The 19157-nt window shown below is 35.7% G+C and overlaps 1 protein-coding gene across 3 annotated transcripts in view; it reads left to right on the forward strand.

Annotated features, from left to right (window-relative positions):
• Positions 1 to 4298: 4298 nt before the first annotated feature.
• Positions 4299 to 19157, forward strand: part of mAChR-B (muscarinic acetylcholine receptor) — a 71659-nt gene continuing 56800 nt past the window's right edge. The window contains exons 1-3 of one of the 3 annotated variants that reach the window (XM_076365690.1): positions 4299 to 4575; positions 4845 to 5052; positions 6970 to 7116. The gene's annotated coding sequence lies outside the window, so the exon portion shown is untranslated. Of the gene's footprint in view, positions 4576 to 4844; positions 5053 to 6969; positions 7117 to 17437; positions 17537 to 19157 lie in introns of those variants that run through there. The other 2 variants (XM_031990341.2, XM_031990343.2) reach the window with 2 other exon arrangements.

Below are 19157 nucleotides of genomic sequence, written 5' to 3' on the forward strand. Positions count from 1 at the left end.
TAAACAAGTTAATCGTCTAAATGACAATATAAGAATTGATATTAAGTTAAATGAATTAAATGAACGCAGAGTTTTAAATTAAATTTTAGAATCGGTCGTTTGACTGTTCAGTTTTTAATTCTATATTTCACGCAAAGAAAATGAAATTAACACTATAGATATTATTATTCGAAGTTATAAGATACAACGTTATATTTAGGAGCTCAATGATTCGGTTTAGTTTCATTTTTTCAATATTTTATTTAGAATATTTGTTGGATTGAATAGAATATTACAAATGAGATGATCGTCACTGAAACAAATGCCAGTAGCGAGTTTTTTAATTATATTTCTATATATCGTGTTCTATACTAACGTATTGTGTTGTTGTCTATGTTAAATTGTGTTCTTCATAAGATGATTAATGTAGAATAAAAGTGTTTAATAGCGTAAGTAACTAGATGATAATGTAATGTTGGAATGGTGATGTCAAATAAAGTTAGTAGTGAAATCTGTTCGCAGTAGAACGAGTCAGTGCTTGCGTGACGCATATTCAGTACTCTGTGAATACTTTGGTATTAAATTCCGTGAGTAATTTTCATCGGTGATTTCACACGTTCAAATGTAAAAGTTTGATTTATTAAAATATTATTGGAAACAATATAAAAATCAGTGTACCTTCGTTTGAATAAATGCGCTATTGTATTCATTTATATTTAATAACCACGAGAGAAAAATGTCTGTAGTATAAAATATATTAATATTCTACAAACTGTTCGTACAATTACCAACGTGAAGTGCATAGAACAACTAGTGATTGAGAACAATCAGTGATTTCGTATATTCATAGTGACAGATATCTAGAGCGAGACAGGATGGTCTGTGCATCTGAATAGGAGGCTATTCTGCCTGAAAAGTGAAAAATGAAAATGCTAGAAATTTAGTTCTGAAGGAAAATAAGTTTAAAATTCCAACCAGCTGTCTGTGACAATTAAAAATTAAATTATATATTTAAATTAAAGAAACTAGAGAAATTAATTACAACATGTGCATTGTTTATTGATATCTAAAGGTTGTTATCAAAGGAAAATATATGAATACTTTGTCTTTACATTTGTAGTAAAGTACGAGTATACGGATAATTCGAACAAATACCTAAAGACGTAAAATTATCAGTTATTCTTTTAACAACAAAAGGAATACAATTCGGGTGTAATGAAATTTTGTCTATGACAGCGTTTAAGGGTAAATAGCAATGCACGAAAGGAAGCAACGTTTATTAAATTGTTAGGAATCAGCATGTATACGTCCTTAGTTGATGAAATGGTAAAGAGGACTATCAGCTTTCAGGTATTATCGTTAGCGTTGTTCTGGTTTGTAGATGGTTGCTTAAAAACTTTAGCTCGGTTGGAAAATATCAGCTAAGTTGCTCGGGAAAATGGTCCAGCTGCACTGTTCTCAATGGCAATTGACGCATCGCGAGCCCGCAAATGCCGGAAAAGGTACTCTAATTTACGGTCCGGTTTTTTCGAACAAGCGACTTCTGTGAAACGTTTTGCAACGTGCTTGCGGTACAAACGAAAGCTTCCGAACAGCTGACAATTGAAAAAGTGTTTCTACAATCGTCATCGGCTTACTTTCTATTTATAAGTACGGGCAAAAATTCAGAGCGATTCAAGTTTAAAAAAGAATCTTCGACTAAGATACTTAGTAAAAATGTTCCTTTTTATTTGATATATGTCTCAATCTCGAAGTACGTTAAAACGGCACTAAAAATATGCTTTATAACTAGTAATTAAAAATTGGCCAACTAAAAACACCTTTCTGTATCGTCTTCTCTGTACCTAGAAAAACTAGCAAACAATCTGATTGTACATTGTTGTCGTTCGAAAATAATACAGTTTCCATTGTTCTCCGATTGAAAAACGGAATTTCGAAATCCGAAAACGTCGCTGACTGTTCGGCGACAACGGTATAAACAAACTATCCATTCTCGTTTGAAGATAGCCGACGAGCGTGTAGAACAGCGCGCACATGGGATCGATTCGATTAAATATCTTTTTGACCCAGTTCAAAAGACAAATCGTTAGGAGCGCACGCAGCAAAGGGGCAAATCAACTGGTTCCTGTGTTGTTCGTGACGCCACGTTGCTTCGCTCGCCGATCCTGTGGCACGGTGTTAATTTTGGACTGTACTTGATCACACATCCTCGTCAAAGCAGAAGATTGGGATCACCGATAGAGCTTTGCATGCGCTGACCTACTGGCTGCTGCTGTACAGTTCGCGGCGTGTCGTGTATCTCCGAAAGCTGTTCGTCGATCGACACGATCACGCCGCCCCATGGTGTAAACTCGTACAATTAGTTGGACTCTATTATAAGAGGAAAACGTGAATTCGTGCGAACCGGCGGCCCAGCTGTTCCGAACTCTTTGGAAGCTTAGCGCGGGCACGTAACGGGGGATTCAATTATATAAGCGAACATTTATAGTACTCGATGCTGAATTCACCCTTAGGAGTTGATCATGAATTCCATCTTCTTCGTTTTTCTATTAATACTAGCTATATGGACTTTCATTGCACAGTTTCTTTTACTGTTCATACGAAAATTGACGTTCATTTGGATCTTGGGAATTAGAAGTTTTAAAATACAGAATCAGGATGCATATTCAATGAAAATCAACGTGAACATTTGTGAAATAATGTTTGTAAAATTGTTGTATAATGTTTACAAAATATTCATGAAATTCAATATGTGCCAGATTGACGCGTTCCGCAAATCCAGTGTTATGTAAGTATTCGCTGTATCATGTGAAACTCGTTTCGGTTATAAATTATATTCTTAAGTTACAGTTTTTAAGAAAGTAAAAGGAACGTCTTTTTCAAGGAAGCTTGCTAACCCGGAAAATATTCTATAAAATGCGCTATTGTGTTAATCGTAATTATGATGATTACAAATAATGACAAAGGATACAAAATCTGACTAAAAATCTAATTTTCCTGTAAAACGCGAACATCGTTGTAAACACGAAAATACAAATCAATTTACTTCCACCGAGAAAACATTGCAATCGAATCACAGATCAATTTTCTCTTTTAATTGGTTGAAAACATTGATCCAATTCGATTCACGAGATACCAGGGTAACGGATAACCTGACCGTTGCGTGGGGGTTGATAAAATTTCAGGAAGCCGGAACGAGGATTTTCCCGTTACACGAGAAGGAAACGAAACGAAATGAAATGAAACGATTTCCTGAGTAACAAAAGGGGAGGACATAAAGGAGCATAATACGCGACTCCAGTAGAATCCTAAGGAGAAGAAACAATGAGATTCCCCAAGATGAACGAAAGAATGTATTACAGGGTGTTGAGGAAAAAGGGCCAGGGTCTTCTTAAGATAATACTCGTTAAACAGTAGAAAGAAGTTGTAATGGAGATGAGTCGGAAAACTAATACTTTCAACGTTAATTCGGATGGTACAACTTATACTACAATCAAAGGAATTTTCTGAATGAAACGAAACAGATTTTCCGCGAGTTTGCTCTATTAACGTTCTTGTATCGTATAGGTTCAGCAACATCGAGTTCGATTAAATTTACGGAAAATGTTACAACTGACTTTACACAGTAGGAATGTTTTACTTACTCTTACTGTAATATACAAACATTTCATTATTACCAGAAAATTATCCTCATTCATCCAAACATTACAGACACTCGATCAATAAATCTGCGATTTCTAATAAATATAATAAATTCCTCGAAAAATAATAAATGTATACTAAACCATGCATACTAAAAATTTAATTGAAATAAATAGTAAATCAACAATCCTTAATCATAGTAACTAACCCTACACAAAACAGTTGTCCTTTCTTCCTTAAATTCCCAAAAAAACGTTTCATTATCGGTAAGAAATCATCCTATCCTCATACATTGAAACGTTAAAGACTTTCCCCCAATAAACTCGCGATCTAGCCCACTACGCTCGCTCCGATCGAGTGCGCGGCGGCCCGGGATCATCCCCTATCGAGGCGGGATCAGCCGACGCCGGAATCACTTTGTAATGCTCGCGCGTCGTTGCCGCGATCGAGTGACTCATTGTTAATTCACACGCCTAACCGACGCGACGCGTCGCGTCGCGAGGCGCGCGCGGGTGGGCTCCCCGCGATTATGGAGAAAACTAGGTGAATTGATAACAACGACCGGCACGGGCGAAAACGATTCATCCCCGCGCACGGGGCGCACGGGGCGCCGGCCATCGCGCAAGCGTCTCGCGGAACGGGGTTGTCGACGGTGCCACAGCGTCGCTACACGCTCACGGCGCTCACTTGAATCCTCGCTGCATGTCCGTCGGCCGACTCGCCGTCGAACCCGCACGCGGAACGAATCAACTCTTCTTCTTTTCTTCCTCCTGTAAACGCGACCCAAACTCGGAAGTCGCGCGCTTTTCCCACTTGAAACCGACCCATGACTTTTTAGATGACTGGTCGCTTCCGAGTGATGTGGTGCGTGAGTGATAACGAAACACGGCGGGAACTGTTCTCGATCGGATCACGCGGGAGCCGGACGTCACACGAGCCGCGCCAGGATCGCTGGTAAGGATCGATCATGGGATCCCCCGAGCCGAAACCGAGCGAAGCGATCGAACGTTCGTTCGGCACGCGAACCGGGATCCTCGCTGAATGCTAACGGTCGCTAAGTTCCCGATGAGGTTGGTTTTCGAAGTTTTGCTCAGAAGCAGCACGGGGAAGAAGTAATCGAGACGCGAGTTCGGTTCGGTTAATCGGGGAAAGATACTGATGTACGTGGCGCGTTTGTGACGTCTGAGTTGGCTGATCGAAGAACTTTGTTGCTGCCGGAACAGAGCAAGATGGTTTCGCCCTTTCGGACCTTCTCACGTTGTTCCGTCGGTTCTTCGTCTTCGTGAACCGTTGACCGAAGCCTGACGTCTGAAACGCTGGAAGATGGAAGCACGAAGTTGAAGGATCGAGATGAACCGCGAGGTTTGAGATTCTCCGGAAGCTCGCATGGTCGCACGCACGCAGCTCCATTCTGCACAAAGGACACGCAAGGTCAGAGCCAGTTTTCCACCAGTATTCGGGATTTTCGTTGGCAATGCTCACCGGGGAGCTTCGGTGTTAATTATTTACCACGCGACTGGCCGTATATTGTTGCATTGGTCTGGAGAAGTTCTTCAATTATAACGGAAAGTTCGCGCGAGTATCCTTGCAAGGTACGGTTTAATGAAGGAGGCGCGGGAGAGATTAACAGGAAGTGATTATAGGGAACAGTAATTACGAGGTCCATAGGAACTCCAGTGGTTTCGGGGGAATCGATATTCGAGCGTCGATTTTTCATCGATCGAATTACGCGTGTCTTTCGATTTGCTGCGAACGCGATTTTTTTGTATTTGACGCGTCCGTTGTTATTCGTGGTCACGTTATTTGAAGCAATACGGTACAGTTCATTCAGGAACTAAAAGATTCTTGTTAGTTTCATTTTTTCAATATTTTATACAGTTGGAAGATTTGTTGGATTTAGTGGAATGTTTGCACTGAGAAGATCGTCGCTGAAACAAAATGGAGGTAGCGAACGTGTTACTGGTAGAAATCGCGGTGAACGAATCGATTTTACAATTGATTACTTCTCTCTTTTTTTCTTGTAATTATGAGTATACTTATGGGATCGTTTTAACGCCTCTGCGTGAAGGAATTCGGCGATCGATGATCGTGACACAATGTTGCACGTGTGTTTCTTGTATGACGATCGGTACTTCGCCGGAGAAAAAGTAAATTCGAAAACGGAGAGATAGACGTCTGCACTGAATATCATTTTACGGTGAGAAGAATATCGAAGTTTGAACTTTTTTATTAAAATTTAAAAATCGTTAACTGCGCACAGGGAGTCCGGACGTAAGTTTCCGATCTGTTGATAGTGGCGTCAATTCGCCCAGGGTTCGTAGTGTTGGGACTGACATCGCCATTGATGGTATCGATACCAGTCCACGAATTTCGATTCGACGAATAATAATAATCGGACTGCGGATTTTGATGCAATCTTAAATTTTTCAAATTATAATTAGAAAAGTTTGATCAATGTCTCTTCGATACAATTAATCCTTAAACGAATAAACGTTTGACGCTTTTTTGAAATATCGGTATCAATTTGGCATTGTTATGATTAACATTGGATCGTTCAAATAAATATTTATATTAATATTATAGTAAAAAAGTAGAAATCAATATAATGAACAATGTAATCAGAGTTTTCAATTATTTTATGAGTTTCATAAATGTGATCTCAATGTGTTTATGTGTATGATACTTTGAAATGTATACAAATGAAATTCTAGTATAATACAAATTACTACCAATGGTACGTGATAATGCATGAATTTTCATTGTTTACAAACATATACAACACCATTGAATAATGAAAAAATGCTCAACAAATGTTTATGATTCTCTAAATTTATATTGACGCATTTGAAACATTTGATTCAGTCAACTTTATTGGTGAATATGGTAGATACAGATGCTTAGCGTGCTACCGTAGAATTGGTATTGATTGGTTACCGTTTCGAAGACTTCTTGAAAATTGGTACACTATACTCGAGGTTTTCGGGTCTTTGGATACTTGGGTGTCAGATTGTTCGAGTACCATTGGTATGTATCGTGTCGGTCCCATCACTAGTGCCAACCACGGCGTAAACGGACCCCAGATCCATTTATTCCGCTCGACCAGGCGGCACTGAGGCCATGACTGACAGGTCTGGGTTGGGTAGAAAGACCGTTGTCGTGAAAAGGAACGCCGCCACAGCAATCGCATGTGGTACATAAATCCATGGATTTTAGTTTATATTATATGTTGACACTAGACTTACCGAGCGTTTAATATATTTAATATGTAAAAATTGTAACAATACATTTTTTTTTCCAATTTCTTCATGTATTCATTATATTATTCAAGTGAAACTATCTATTTTTCAGATCATTAAGAATATCTAATATATCTAAGATATCAATAAGTGTGAAAATAAGGAAACTGCAGTCTGCCATTTCGACGGGTGCGGTAGTTCTAGCATTAAAGGCAATACTGGATCGTAACAGATCACATCACGGTGAACACGTAAAAACGTACATTAGACTTTTGTGGAAACAACCCTAAAGGTGCAGATTCACTAACAAGTAATTTGCGAAATTTTCAAAAGACTTTTTGCAAAACAATAATTTTTTTGTCATATTCCGTGTGGAGGAAATATTTCTCTGTTTAGTTTGTCGTTTGAAGATCGATGAAGTATGTTAATTCATTCGAAGCGTGATTAAGTTGCAATTGTAATTTCTCAGTTTCGCCAAATTGAATAATACTAAGAAACGCGTGTGTATGTTAATCTCATACACTTATAATTGTCACCACGCACGTGAGATCAAAAATTTCGAAAACGCATATATGCGTACATATTTCACAGCGATGACTTCTGCCGGATACGTATATGCACTCATAGCATTCAAAGGTGGTATTATTACTGTTGCAAGTGAATTGAACTTTCTGTCAGTAACCTCAGTCAAATGGGTTTATAGATATTATGAGATTCATTATCAGAAAAATAATGTTGTAAGTTTCTTGTTAGTCTATTTGCATTTCAAAAATTACAGTAGATCAGCAGTTATTCGTGAAAATCATTTCTCAATATAATCCGATTCATGTATTTCGTATGAAATTCCATTGATGTGAAATTTACATTGATTTTCCAAACGCATAAGAGAATTTTCCGTAACGGGGATTTTTTATATTTCTACGTCCATGAAAGTCTTTTTTATTTCGCGTTTATCCTTTCGTGCGTACGTATGTTTATTTTTCTGTATGTTTATTCTAATAACAATCCATTTTTTTTGTTGTTATTGTCCGTCAAACTTTTCCATGTTTCAGTTCGATTTCACAGCATTGAAAACGCTATGTTCTGTGTTGTATTCAAAGTTTTAGCGACAACGTTTATATGGGAATAGGAATGATAGACTGTTTTCGAAACGACGATTAAAATTGTTCCCATTTGTCAAATGTTTCAAGTAAATTAATATTATAATATAAAAGAGCATGCATATTAATGAAAAAAATAAATTTGATACAGATTATTGGAATTTTTGAGTTTATTGGAATTTATTTATATTTAAAAAAAATGTAGTTAACAATATAAATTCAGGATTCAAAGGTGCGTACTTGAAAATACGCAGGATTATCTGAGAATTATTTTCTTTACCAATGGGAAACGTGTGCGTGTGGAATCGTTCGTTTATACATTTTATTAAACTCGGCGAAAATAAATTGAGATTCCGTTTATTCAATGAATTTCATATAGCCGCGTGAATGTTCAAGACTTAAAACGACAGTAAACGCGAAAGGATTCTGGTTCGTGCTTTTTGTGCTGGGTTTCCAAAGGACAATCAATAAATATCGATTAGTTGGTTCCTCGTGCATGAAGGAACTTGTATTATCCTCTTATGGTCTCATCGTTCAATAGGCGATACGGTACGAAGCATTCATTAATTTCGACGACGTAAGTGAAAATAATTGCTAATATTGAATTTCGTAGACAACGATAGGAACTTAATTTTGATTACATTTATTCAGCGCATAGGACTATTTTATTTCAATTGTGTATTTCATTATGATAGGAAAGAAACAGAGAAGAAAAATTTGTAGAAAATTATTGAACTAACAGAAAATGGGATTATTTATTCAATTGATGTAAACAGTAATTAAAACAATTATAAAACAATAATGATTACTACGAGGATAATAGGAAAATTCGAGATTTAATTTTTATAGGGAAAGTAATAATGTTTGAAATATTATGAATGAAACATAATTATGATAATAATAATAATTATTTTGTATAAAAAGGTCAGTTAAAAAAAGTTCTTTCATTTGACTTTTCCTTTTTGAGAAAATCGTGTTTGAACATACTCTATCTAGAGTTCAGCAAATGTGCTAGCGTATTTGATGAATTTTCAAACTGGATTTTCTGAAAAACGAGGTTCCAAACGAACAAACTTTATTCCACATTTTTTACGTATTTTTTCATACAGAATAACATCCTGTCCGTTATATTTCCCGCATGTAGCCGAGATAGCCCGATGCGTGTGTACTCCACAAATTTTTAATCTTGATTCTGTGTAATATGTTTATCATATTTTTTCATACAGAACTACCATGTGTTTCTTGTAATCGTTATTCTCTGTAAAGTATGAATGTATTCAATTAATATTACAAATTTATACGTTGAACCATGTTCTTTTAGTATTTTAACTTGAATAACTTCCATTAAATTTGTAATTTAACGTTTGGTTAAAATTGATCATTCTATTTATTCGAGTCGGCATAATGTATTTGCATTGGAAAATTAATTTATTTATGGAATATGAGTAATGATAATTTCGCACGAATTTCGTGTCGTTTCACGTTGTTTGTTTACGTAAAAAATTATTTATAATGGTACATGTTTCCATTTATTTGTTGATATTATAAACTAGGATACTAATGACATAATGATGTGGTCAAAGATAATAAAAGTGTCCGTCTGATCTTTCACGAAGTGCGCTATTGAGCGCTCTGCAAACATAATCATAGAGTAAGTCCCTTTTCATTGAAACGAAGATAAGCTGAGAGCAGTGTGACCACAAAGCTGGAGACATATACGTATGTGCTACTACTTTTTGATGCATATAATGCGAAATTTTTAATGATAAAGTGATTTAATGATTTCAATCCAATAACATTCTTTGAATTATAAATACTCTTTTGCTTTCCGTTCTGTTGATTAGATGATAGATTAGTGAGAACAGTCCAATTGCGATTTATGTAACTCAAATGTTACGTGCAGGTAGACCTTATTTCATATTGACAACGCGTGCTAATTTTTATTTAAATCCTGTTTACGCAGAGAGGTACGCGACTGGTTCGGGATACAGTGACGAATCCATGAATTCGGGAAACGGGTAGACGCCATTAATGCTTGTCATTTCGTGGTGACTCATACATTTAGTGGCATATTTGGATAAGTAATTGATTGCGGCTTAATTACACATTAATATACATTCGAATCATCGACCTGCCGAAATTAACAACAAATCCCGCTGTAACGAAGTGAAGCGAATTCTATTCTACTTGGCTTACTTGTAAACAATGCACATTATCGTTTCTTTTATGTAGAATGTATACATACATACAACAAATGTATTCGTATAAAGAGCAGCCGTTGTCATTAAAGAGCGTCCAGCGCAGGTTTTACTGGTGTCAAGCGGAAACCAGATAAATTTTATGCAAATATTTCCTGTAATACTTCACGCGGGCGCGAGTAAATAAATAGTTAATTTAAAAACACGAATACCTTTCCTTAATTATCATCGCGTTCAAATGTGCTTTGAGAATATTCAAAACAATTCCTCCCTCGCGGAAACTAATTCGACGCACGAACGAGGAATTCCTAACGAAAGTTCAACGTGCCGTTTTAAAACCAGTTAGTTGCGCATTCGAAGAACACAGTCGAATGCGTTTATCCCGCTTTAATCGCAGATTTCAATCTGCAAGGAGAGTTTAACGGTATTTCACCCCTACCGTAGTCAGAAAATTTAGCTTAAGATTTTTCGCGAGAAAGTCACTTCTAAAAAAAAAAAAACCCGGCGCAATTTGAAGTTTATCGAGGGTTTCGGTCAAATCTACTTAACGCACACCGCGGCCATTAGAAAAAAGAAACAAGCTTTAGATAAATACTTGTGACTACCACAATATATCACGAAGCACGACGAAGCACATTTCGTGAAAGGGTTGATAAAGAGCACGAGAGCCTGCAAGCACACGCCACCCTTCGTGAATTGCGTTTAACCTAATACGGGAAAACCGTCACGAACATCTTGAGTAATAAGTATCAAGCGTGTGTTTCGCTCTTGAAATATTTCTGACCCCCTTCGAACAACGTTCCCCCGTGTTTTTCTCGAATTTTATCCGCAGCTTCGATACAATACACTCTCATCGCGCCACGCCGGGACCTCGATTAATCGAGTCACTGTTTCTTCGGGATTTAGATCTTTCAGAGTCGTGATTTATCGAACTCAATCATTTAGATCAGGCCCGTCCAACAAGCCCCTTCGCGAGCAAGGGCGGCCTCAGTTGCCCACGGGCAGAGCTTTGGATAAAGCCACGGCCATACAGTTCGACTCTTCCGATCTGGAACCCGCTCTATCGGTTACGGAGTGTGATGGGACAAATACCGTCAAACAGAAAAAAATTAAAGGTCGAGGAGTTCTATGTTTCCACGACGGTCTGAGATTCTAGTTTTAATTTTATTTACTCGAAGAAGGTGAGCTATCACGAGAGAAGGTGTATATTCATTCTGAGATACGTATATTTGAGGTGATCCATATTATTTCAACTACCGCAGTAGGTGAGGGCAATAAGAACAAGTAACTGATTGTGGTTCAAGGCAGACTTTATTTTAATTTCATGTCCCATATTTATGACTGCTTTACTCATAGGTGGGAGTAGATCGGAATTCGTTAAGTCGGATTATGGAGCAGTTAGTGTGATTTAAGTTCTGGCGTCAGACCTGATGTCACAGCAGTTTGGGGGGCAAGGAGAGACGTCCACTTGCCGTACTCAGCGCAATTGTTATGGCGGCTCAGTTTCAGCACGTCCTTGTTATTAGCCGTCACCTTTCTTCGTACCACGGATCGACTAGTAACAAAAACGCCCAAAACTGAGTCGCCATAACAACCAGATCAAGTGCGTCGAGTGGACGTCTCCCCTTGCCCCTAAAATGCGTAGCCGATACAGTGGGTTCCAATTCGGAAGAGGCGAACTGTATATTTCCGGGGCCTTAAGATAGGCGATTACTACTCCTGTATAAGTCGCTCAGAAGGCAATGCGGTTAAGTTTTTTAATGGTTTCTGATTTTTGTACATTTTAATGGAATAAATAATATTCTGTTTAGTAATTAAATGGTTTACTCGTTTCTTCGTTTCTTTCTAGGTCAGAAATACCTCCTTTTTATAGCTTCTGAATATGTTGTATAATAATTTCAGAAGCCAAAACATTAATTTTCCCAATTTTTGTTTTCTGGATTTAACCGCATTAGCTTCTGAGCGACTCATATGTCTCTCATGTTAGCTCCATCGACCACCAAACTAAAGGTGGAAAGGGGTAAGGGGATTCTTCCTCTCACTGTGCTCGGGTCGACTTGGCTTTCGATTATATTAATTTTTTAAAATAAAAAAAGTATAAAAAATGTATTATTTAGGGGATGGCATAATATTAAGAATTCTTCTTTAATTACTAATTTTAATGACTATCCTTATCAACCACCTAAGAAATTCGCGAAACAATATCAAATTTCAATGCTTGAAAATCAGTCGCAAAAAGTTCCTCGGATTACAATTGAATAATGAATTTGCATGGCGTTATTTATTCAGTTCCAAAATTTCTTCACGTTAGTTATATAAGAAATTTTTTAACGAGTCTGAACTTCCCTCACTGCGGAGTTATTAACGACGGTGCAGTACAGACTCCAGAACTTAGAGAGTAATTTCATGTTCTTTAAGAAATTAACTAAGTTGCCGGCGTCGCTAGAGTATATTAGAGCAAAGTTGATGATTTGCTGTTCCAATACGGAGGACTGGTGTTTACGAAGCATATCATCCGACCGGTATCCAACGTTTTCAATTATGCGCACACGAAGATCAGCAAAAGAATTTTAAAAGAATACTTTTCTTTTATAAAGACATCAATCTATTAACTGAGAATGACAATCTAATTCAAGTTCAATTTCATTTTTAAGTAAATCCTTGTTTCTGCATCCAATCAACAAATAATTTGTGTATTTCATCCAAGAAATTTTATATGTCACTATAATAATAAAATTCTTTAAGGATTATTTATAAGACGATAATCGTTTTTGTATTTTATCATATTAATTTAATTTGTCTTGAGTTGCACTTTCATGAATATTCACGTTTGCGAAGTACGCAGTTGAAAGGTTAATAATTTTACGCAGTCCGTTAGAAGGCAAAAAAGAAATGTTACGTGGAAGTATTTCAAGCGATTAAGGTAGTAATTACCGATCGCCGAGAACTATATAGGTACCTCAGAATTTATAAAATTTCTCTTCATTGTTTCTCACTTTTAATAAAACAACCCCTACTCTACAAGTGGTCTCCCTTTCCTCATTAATCTGGGACAGCCCACTAACCGCTCGAATGCCGAGTATTTCATGCTAATTTTAAACCACGGCCACCAGCCTAATACGAATTTTGCGACGTTTCAGGTAATCTTACATCAAAGTAGGAATGGTGAAATAATCTGTGAGTGAGTGCTGTAGGTGTATTTGAAGTGACATTTGAATGAATCAGACGGCGAATAGTAGGTACATAGCAGGTTTCCATTATATATTTTCCTAAAAATTATGGGTCAGTCATTTAATCAAAAGTAGAAAAAAATTATTTAGTACTAGCACTTGGAAGAATGAAAACTAATATAGAAGTATAAGCTACTGAAAGTGTTAGTTTTCATTTTACATCACTCAAAAAGTAATACGGAAGTAATCTAAACAATTATCAATATTTATATTTATATTCATATTTAGCTGTAATTTATAAAAGTTTCAGGACCGTTGGAATGGTAGAATATAATAAAAAGGAGACTAATGTAAAGTTTAATTTAATATCTGGAGAGTAAAAATTTCTTCTTACAATTCCATAACAGAAACGTAAAAATGTTTATATTGGTGTTTATTGAAGTTAAATTAATTTGTAGCACGCACTGTAATAATTCGTTGTCTTAATTCGTTGATAATATCAATGGTTTTGAAATGGGTTTGGTTAATATTCGGAAGTTATTTACATTTCCATCCAGCTGAAATTCTGGGAAATTCCGTTTCGCTGGTTACAGTGAAGTCAAATTCAAGTGGCAGTTCAAGGTTATTGTGTGTTACGGTTTGCTATTTCATTTGTCTCTGCCCTGTTTCGTATAAAGCTATAGATACACGGACTCTTTAGCACTCAAATATCAAGAAGGACGTGGCGGTACCATAATAGAGGAAGCAGTTACCGATGTCATTCACTGTCGGTGAAACGGCCTTGAAGGGCTAGTTGTACTTGTACCTATAGATATAGACAAAAATAACGTTACATTACATTTGAAATGGAAAATATTGTTACCTATCATTTGAAATTATACAGTTTGCATGGTAGTTTGAAAATTAATTATAGGAAATTTGAAGGTTTGAACATTGGAAAGCAAAAATCTAATAATCTGTAATTAGTAATTGAAAAATCCGAAAGCTAGAAAATTTAAAAGTTTGAAAGCTCCGAAAGTTTGAATATTTAAATAGTTGAAAGCTTTCTCTTTTTATAAAAAAAGAAACTTTTAAGAGGTTTCACAAGAGGTCTTCAGCCGAGAGAAATGAAAACACCTAAAAAAGAAGGAGTAGGATTCAGTTTTCGTGAATTGCCGTCGGATTAAAAACAATTGTCTACGGAACACAAAATTTTCTTTTGTCTACCACTTACGCCCTCATTTCGAGTGAATTGTTAAGATCAACGAGAAACGCTTAAAATTCAAAATAAACTGCGAAAAATAGATAAACACGATAAGTCAAGTTCTCTTACTCTCAATTTTATTCTGACGGAATACGAGAGTACACGGTCAAGTATCAAATCAATAAGTGAAATATTGCATTCGTTTATCCTTGCATTTCAAGCACCAACTCTTTCATTGAAGTGCGCATTTCAAAACATGAGAAGCTCATCTTATCTTTGTACTATTCATCATCGACCGGATGAATTTTTTATTCGTCCCATTTGAAAAGATTTTATTTGTTTTGTTTAATTCACTAATATATTCGAACGACAGGTTTTGTTCTTGTTGACCTTAATACCAATGAAAGTTGACCTTACCGGTTGACAATTAAACTGCAGATTTACTAAATTAATTAACGGTTCCTGAACAATGGCGAATCCTTGCCGGTTGGACTAATGACACAACTGTACTCCTGCCACATGAACATTTCATTGATTTTACAGAGACTTTAATTACATCAATTTGTTCGCGGCAACGACACATGGTTCGCCATGATTAAAATACGGGACAGCCGCGAAAGTTCGTTTTGTTTTTACGCGAGTAATGGGCCGCAAAATTTCGCTCGTGTCATGTGGCACGTGTCACAGACGTCATGAATGGAAAGTCACGGAAAGATTGTGACCGATGCTGACTGGACTAATTGTCGCTCGCATACCATTCCAAAGTGGGACACTTTTTTTAGGGAAATTGTTACGTTGGTGACGTTATTATCGGGAAAAATAAAAAATTTATCGCTGTATTGCGTGCATTTTTCAATCGTCTGTTATTATACTTTTCATAATTCAATCGGTGAACAATGTTCCTGTCAACGAGAAATAATAAAAAAGTATACTATATACATCTGAAGTCTGTGTTTGAATACTTCATACAAAGACCAGTTCATAATGAAATTCGCCACATTATTATTAATACGAATTAATTATATACCTTACTCATAGATTATTCATTCTTTTGATCTAAGTATTGAATATTATAATTGTAACCATGATATTAAAATACACTTGAGTTTTCGAATACTTTCAGCACAGAATTATTAAAAAATTGATTAATTTAGGAAAAGAAATGGATCAAGTTATTAGAAAGTGTTTTCAGTATTAAAATATGATTTTAAAAAGCTTCCTGAATGATGCAGTTCTGGGACACAAATTTGATAAATGAAAAAATTGAAAGTACAATCATTAATTGATTGATTTATTTTTAACGTACCTTACGTACCTTACATAAAGAACGATTAAAGAAAATTCAAGGATCGGTAAAAATGTACTATTTGTGAAAAACAAATGAACAAGTATTCGATATAGAATGCAAGAATTTTATTGCTAGTAACAGAATGTATTATTTGATGGGATTTCATTTGAGATCTGGAAACAAGGTACAGTCGTACGTTTTATCCACCTTAACTTAAACTTGAGTTGATCCCGGACAAGCACAGCAAGTTTAACGGAAGTGAGCAATTTCCAGTAGTCCTTGTCTGTCAAATGTCTTGTGGCCAGCGGCTGACAACGAAAGTGATCCGGTAGTAGTCTGAAGTGAATTAACTACAAATGAAAATGGAAAAAAAAAGAATTCTATCTTTCATCGGATGTTTTTCGATTCGCGTTCAAATTATCACTTATATTTATACAGTACTTCTATGGACACTAATTTGTCGCAATGAACTGTAGTAAGTACTATGATGAAAAAAACATTCATTTAAGAATCTATAAAATTACTCGTCATTTTGAGTTGAAAGATTTCTCGATTTCGAAGTTTAATTTAAAACACGAATGGTTTTAATCTTGAATATTTTTTCAGAGGTAATTCAAAATAGCACACTTTAATTTTTACTTTATTTAACGAACGGGAGGATGTAGTAATAAGCTTCCTTTTAAAAAATTCTGTGATTTTCGAGTTGGAAAACGAGTGACGCATAAAATTACGACAGAAGGTTACTTGTTTAAATAACCATCTGAAAACTGAAATTTTTGTATATTTCTCCTGCTAAATATTAAAACAATTATAATCACATGCGTATGAATTTCGAATCATTATGAATAGCACACGCGTTCGAAATGTCCCGTTTATTATTGTACAACTTTTCGTTTTTCATGATTATTATAATTATTTGTAATGACATTTTCTTTTCACTCTTCTTTTAATTTGAACGACTCTTGATAAATTAAACGCTCGCCGAATATTTTCCCCAAAATCATCCTCCCTTTAATCCCGCGCCCTATGATTTATTTCTCAACTGTAATCGATACAACTGCGTAGCCATTAATAACCTATTGAAAAACAAATTGTAGGTATATGCTATGTCTATGTTTGCTCTAAAATAAAATAATTGTTAACAGAAGAATAAATATTTAACTTGAATTACTATTAAATCACTGTTCAATTACTGTTAAACTCTGTTCAAGAGTAATAGATTTTAAGTTTTTCTTCTAGATTGTTACAAATCCATAGAAAAAATTAAAACTTAACATTTTTATTATCTTCTGTCTTTCATATAAATACACATGGCTATGTGTCATGCAAATGATATTATTTATGTCCTAGACATTGTTGTATAGTAATAGATTTACTTTTAAATTTAAATTGACGTAAAAACACCGATTCGGATATATTCGAACATTGTAGCAAAAGGGTTAAAATCTTCGCCATCGGTCTGATGCGTTATTACAAGGAAAAGAGTTAATTATCATCGAAATCGTCGTGTCAGCGGGTCGTAAACGATCTCTGGTCGGTCCAGCATGGAACAGTGAATCGATTCGAAGCGTGTTTCGAAGCGACGCGACACGACGCACGCCATTTTCTTCGAGATGCGTTTGAGTGGCAGTAAGTGGCAGACAATTAGCGAATCGTATTCAATGTTACGACGTAACGGACAAATGCAGACGTGAATTGAGAAAGTGCTCGGCCGGTGGGAAAGATGGAAGGTCTGAAAGCGTGAGTTAGAAATTCAAACGGGAAAAGAAGGTGGAAAAGTGTCGCGCACTTGTCACGACGAATATAAAGTGGTGTAGGAATTTCTACGCGAGGAAACAGTATATTGGCTTGAAATAAATAGCATTGTCAAGACGTGCACAGCAACTTTCGGGAAACGAAATATTCAACAGATGTGAAATTGTATTTTCAAACGCGAGTAATACGCGAAGCATCCTCGTTTTTACCGGTGAACATAATTCTCGTTGAACGATTAATTTATATATCTCTCTTGACTCTGTACCACTGAGGAGAAGAAAGCTTACATTGCAATCGTCGTTGGACTGTGAGACTAACATGTACTTTAAGATGTAACAAAAGCGTTATTTTGAAAAATTGAAAAGTTTCATTAATGATTGTTTTACATGTATCTTCTTTGTGAATTAGTCAAGAAAACAAGTCAACAATATTTATTCTAATTGATTAATAATAATTATTGATTAACTTTGACATTGTATCATCGTTAAGAGTGCTTTTGATGGTAGCGAAGATAATAACGCAATTAATTTTTCCATAGGTTTGAAAATGTGAATGATTTCTGACATTTCACTTGCAAAGTTTCCTTTTAGCGAACCGTTTATTCTGAAAATGGTTTAACTACTTTTTGTAAAAAAATCAAGCTAGTGTTTATTATATTTACAATTCTATATTAGCTTTATATTTTTTAACGTTTTTTTTTAATGAACTGAATCTACTTTCAAAATAAACGTTTCACGTGTTTTTTAATATTCAACTGATTGATATTAGACGGATCATTAAAATAGGGACAATGCGTGATAGTTAGATATGAAGGTAGCATTTATTTATGTTCTTTCAGAAATACATAAGAATGTTCTGATAACATTTTTTTGAACGCATCGTGCAATAAATGTTCTCAACGAACCAATGAAGGGAGGGTCAAGATAATGAATACGTAAGACGAAATTTTATTCTTTAGGTGATAGTGAATGGTGCGCGCAAGCGAAATAAACCAAAACGCTTGCACTGACCGACTCCCTCTGGTTTCTCAACTACTTATCCTACATTTTCTGCGTACTCGGAATTTTGAGGCATACACTAATACTGCTTTAAAGTCGAACGCTACTTCAACAAGTCGGTATTACTTCTCTGGTGAAAATGAGAACTGCCTCTGCAGAATATTTCTCGAGACTGAGTGTTAGTGAAATAACGTTTCCTTCTGTTAAGTATTACGAGGATCGAATGAAGTAATTACATCTTCTACTGATAATTAAAATTCTCATGTAAAATTTCCAATAATTTGCATTACCTTTTCACATTTTATAGAGATACACTCGTAGGGATCAATCAAATCAACAAACTAACAAATTAATTGCTTTCAAAATCATCCATTCCGTAGAAAAACTACACGCAGCAATGAAATTTCACACAAATCGCCAATAAAGATTCGATTAGTAACTGTATAAAAAGAACATTGCGTTTCCATCATTGCGTTTTAAACTAATAGAAACAGTACGAGTAGATTAATGAAAAAGGACACATAGAATGTAATTTTCGTTATATAATGAAAAACAAAAATGTATTTAAAAAATATATAGGCAGTTTCCTGTTATGTCATGAACATTTT

Source organism: Nomia melanderi, chromosome 3 (assembly GCF_051020985.1).
Source record: "Nomia melanderi isolate GNS246 chromosome 3, iyNomMela1, whole genome shotgun sequence".
In the NCBI taxonomy this organism is placed as follows: domain Eukaryota; kingdom Metazoa; phylum Arthropoda; class Insecta; order Hymenoptera; family Halictidae; genus Nomia; species Nomia melanderi.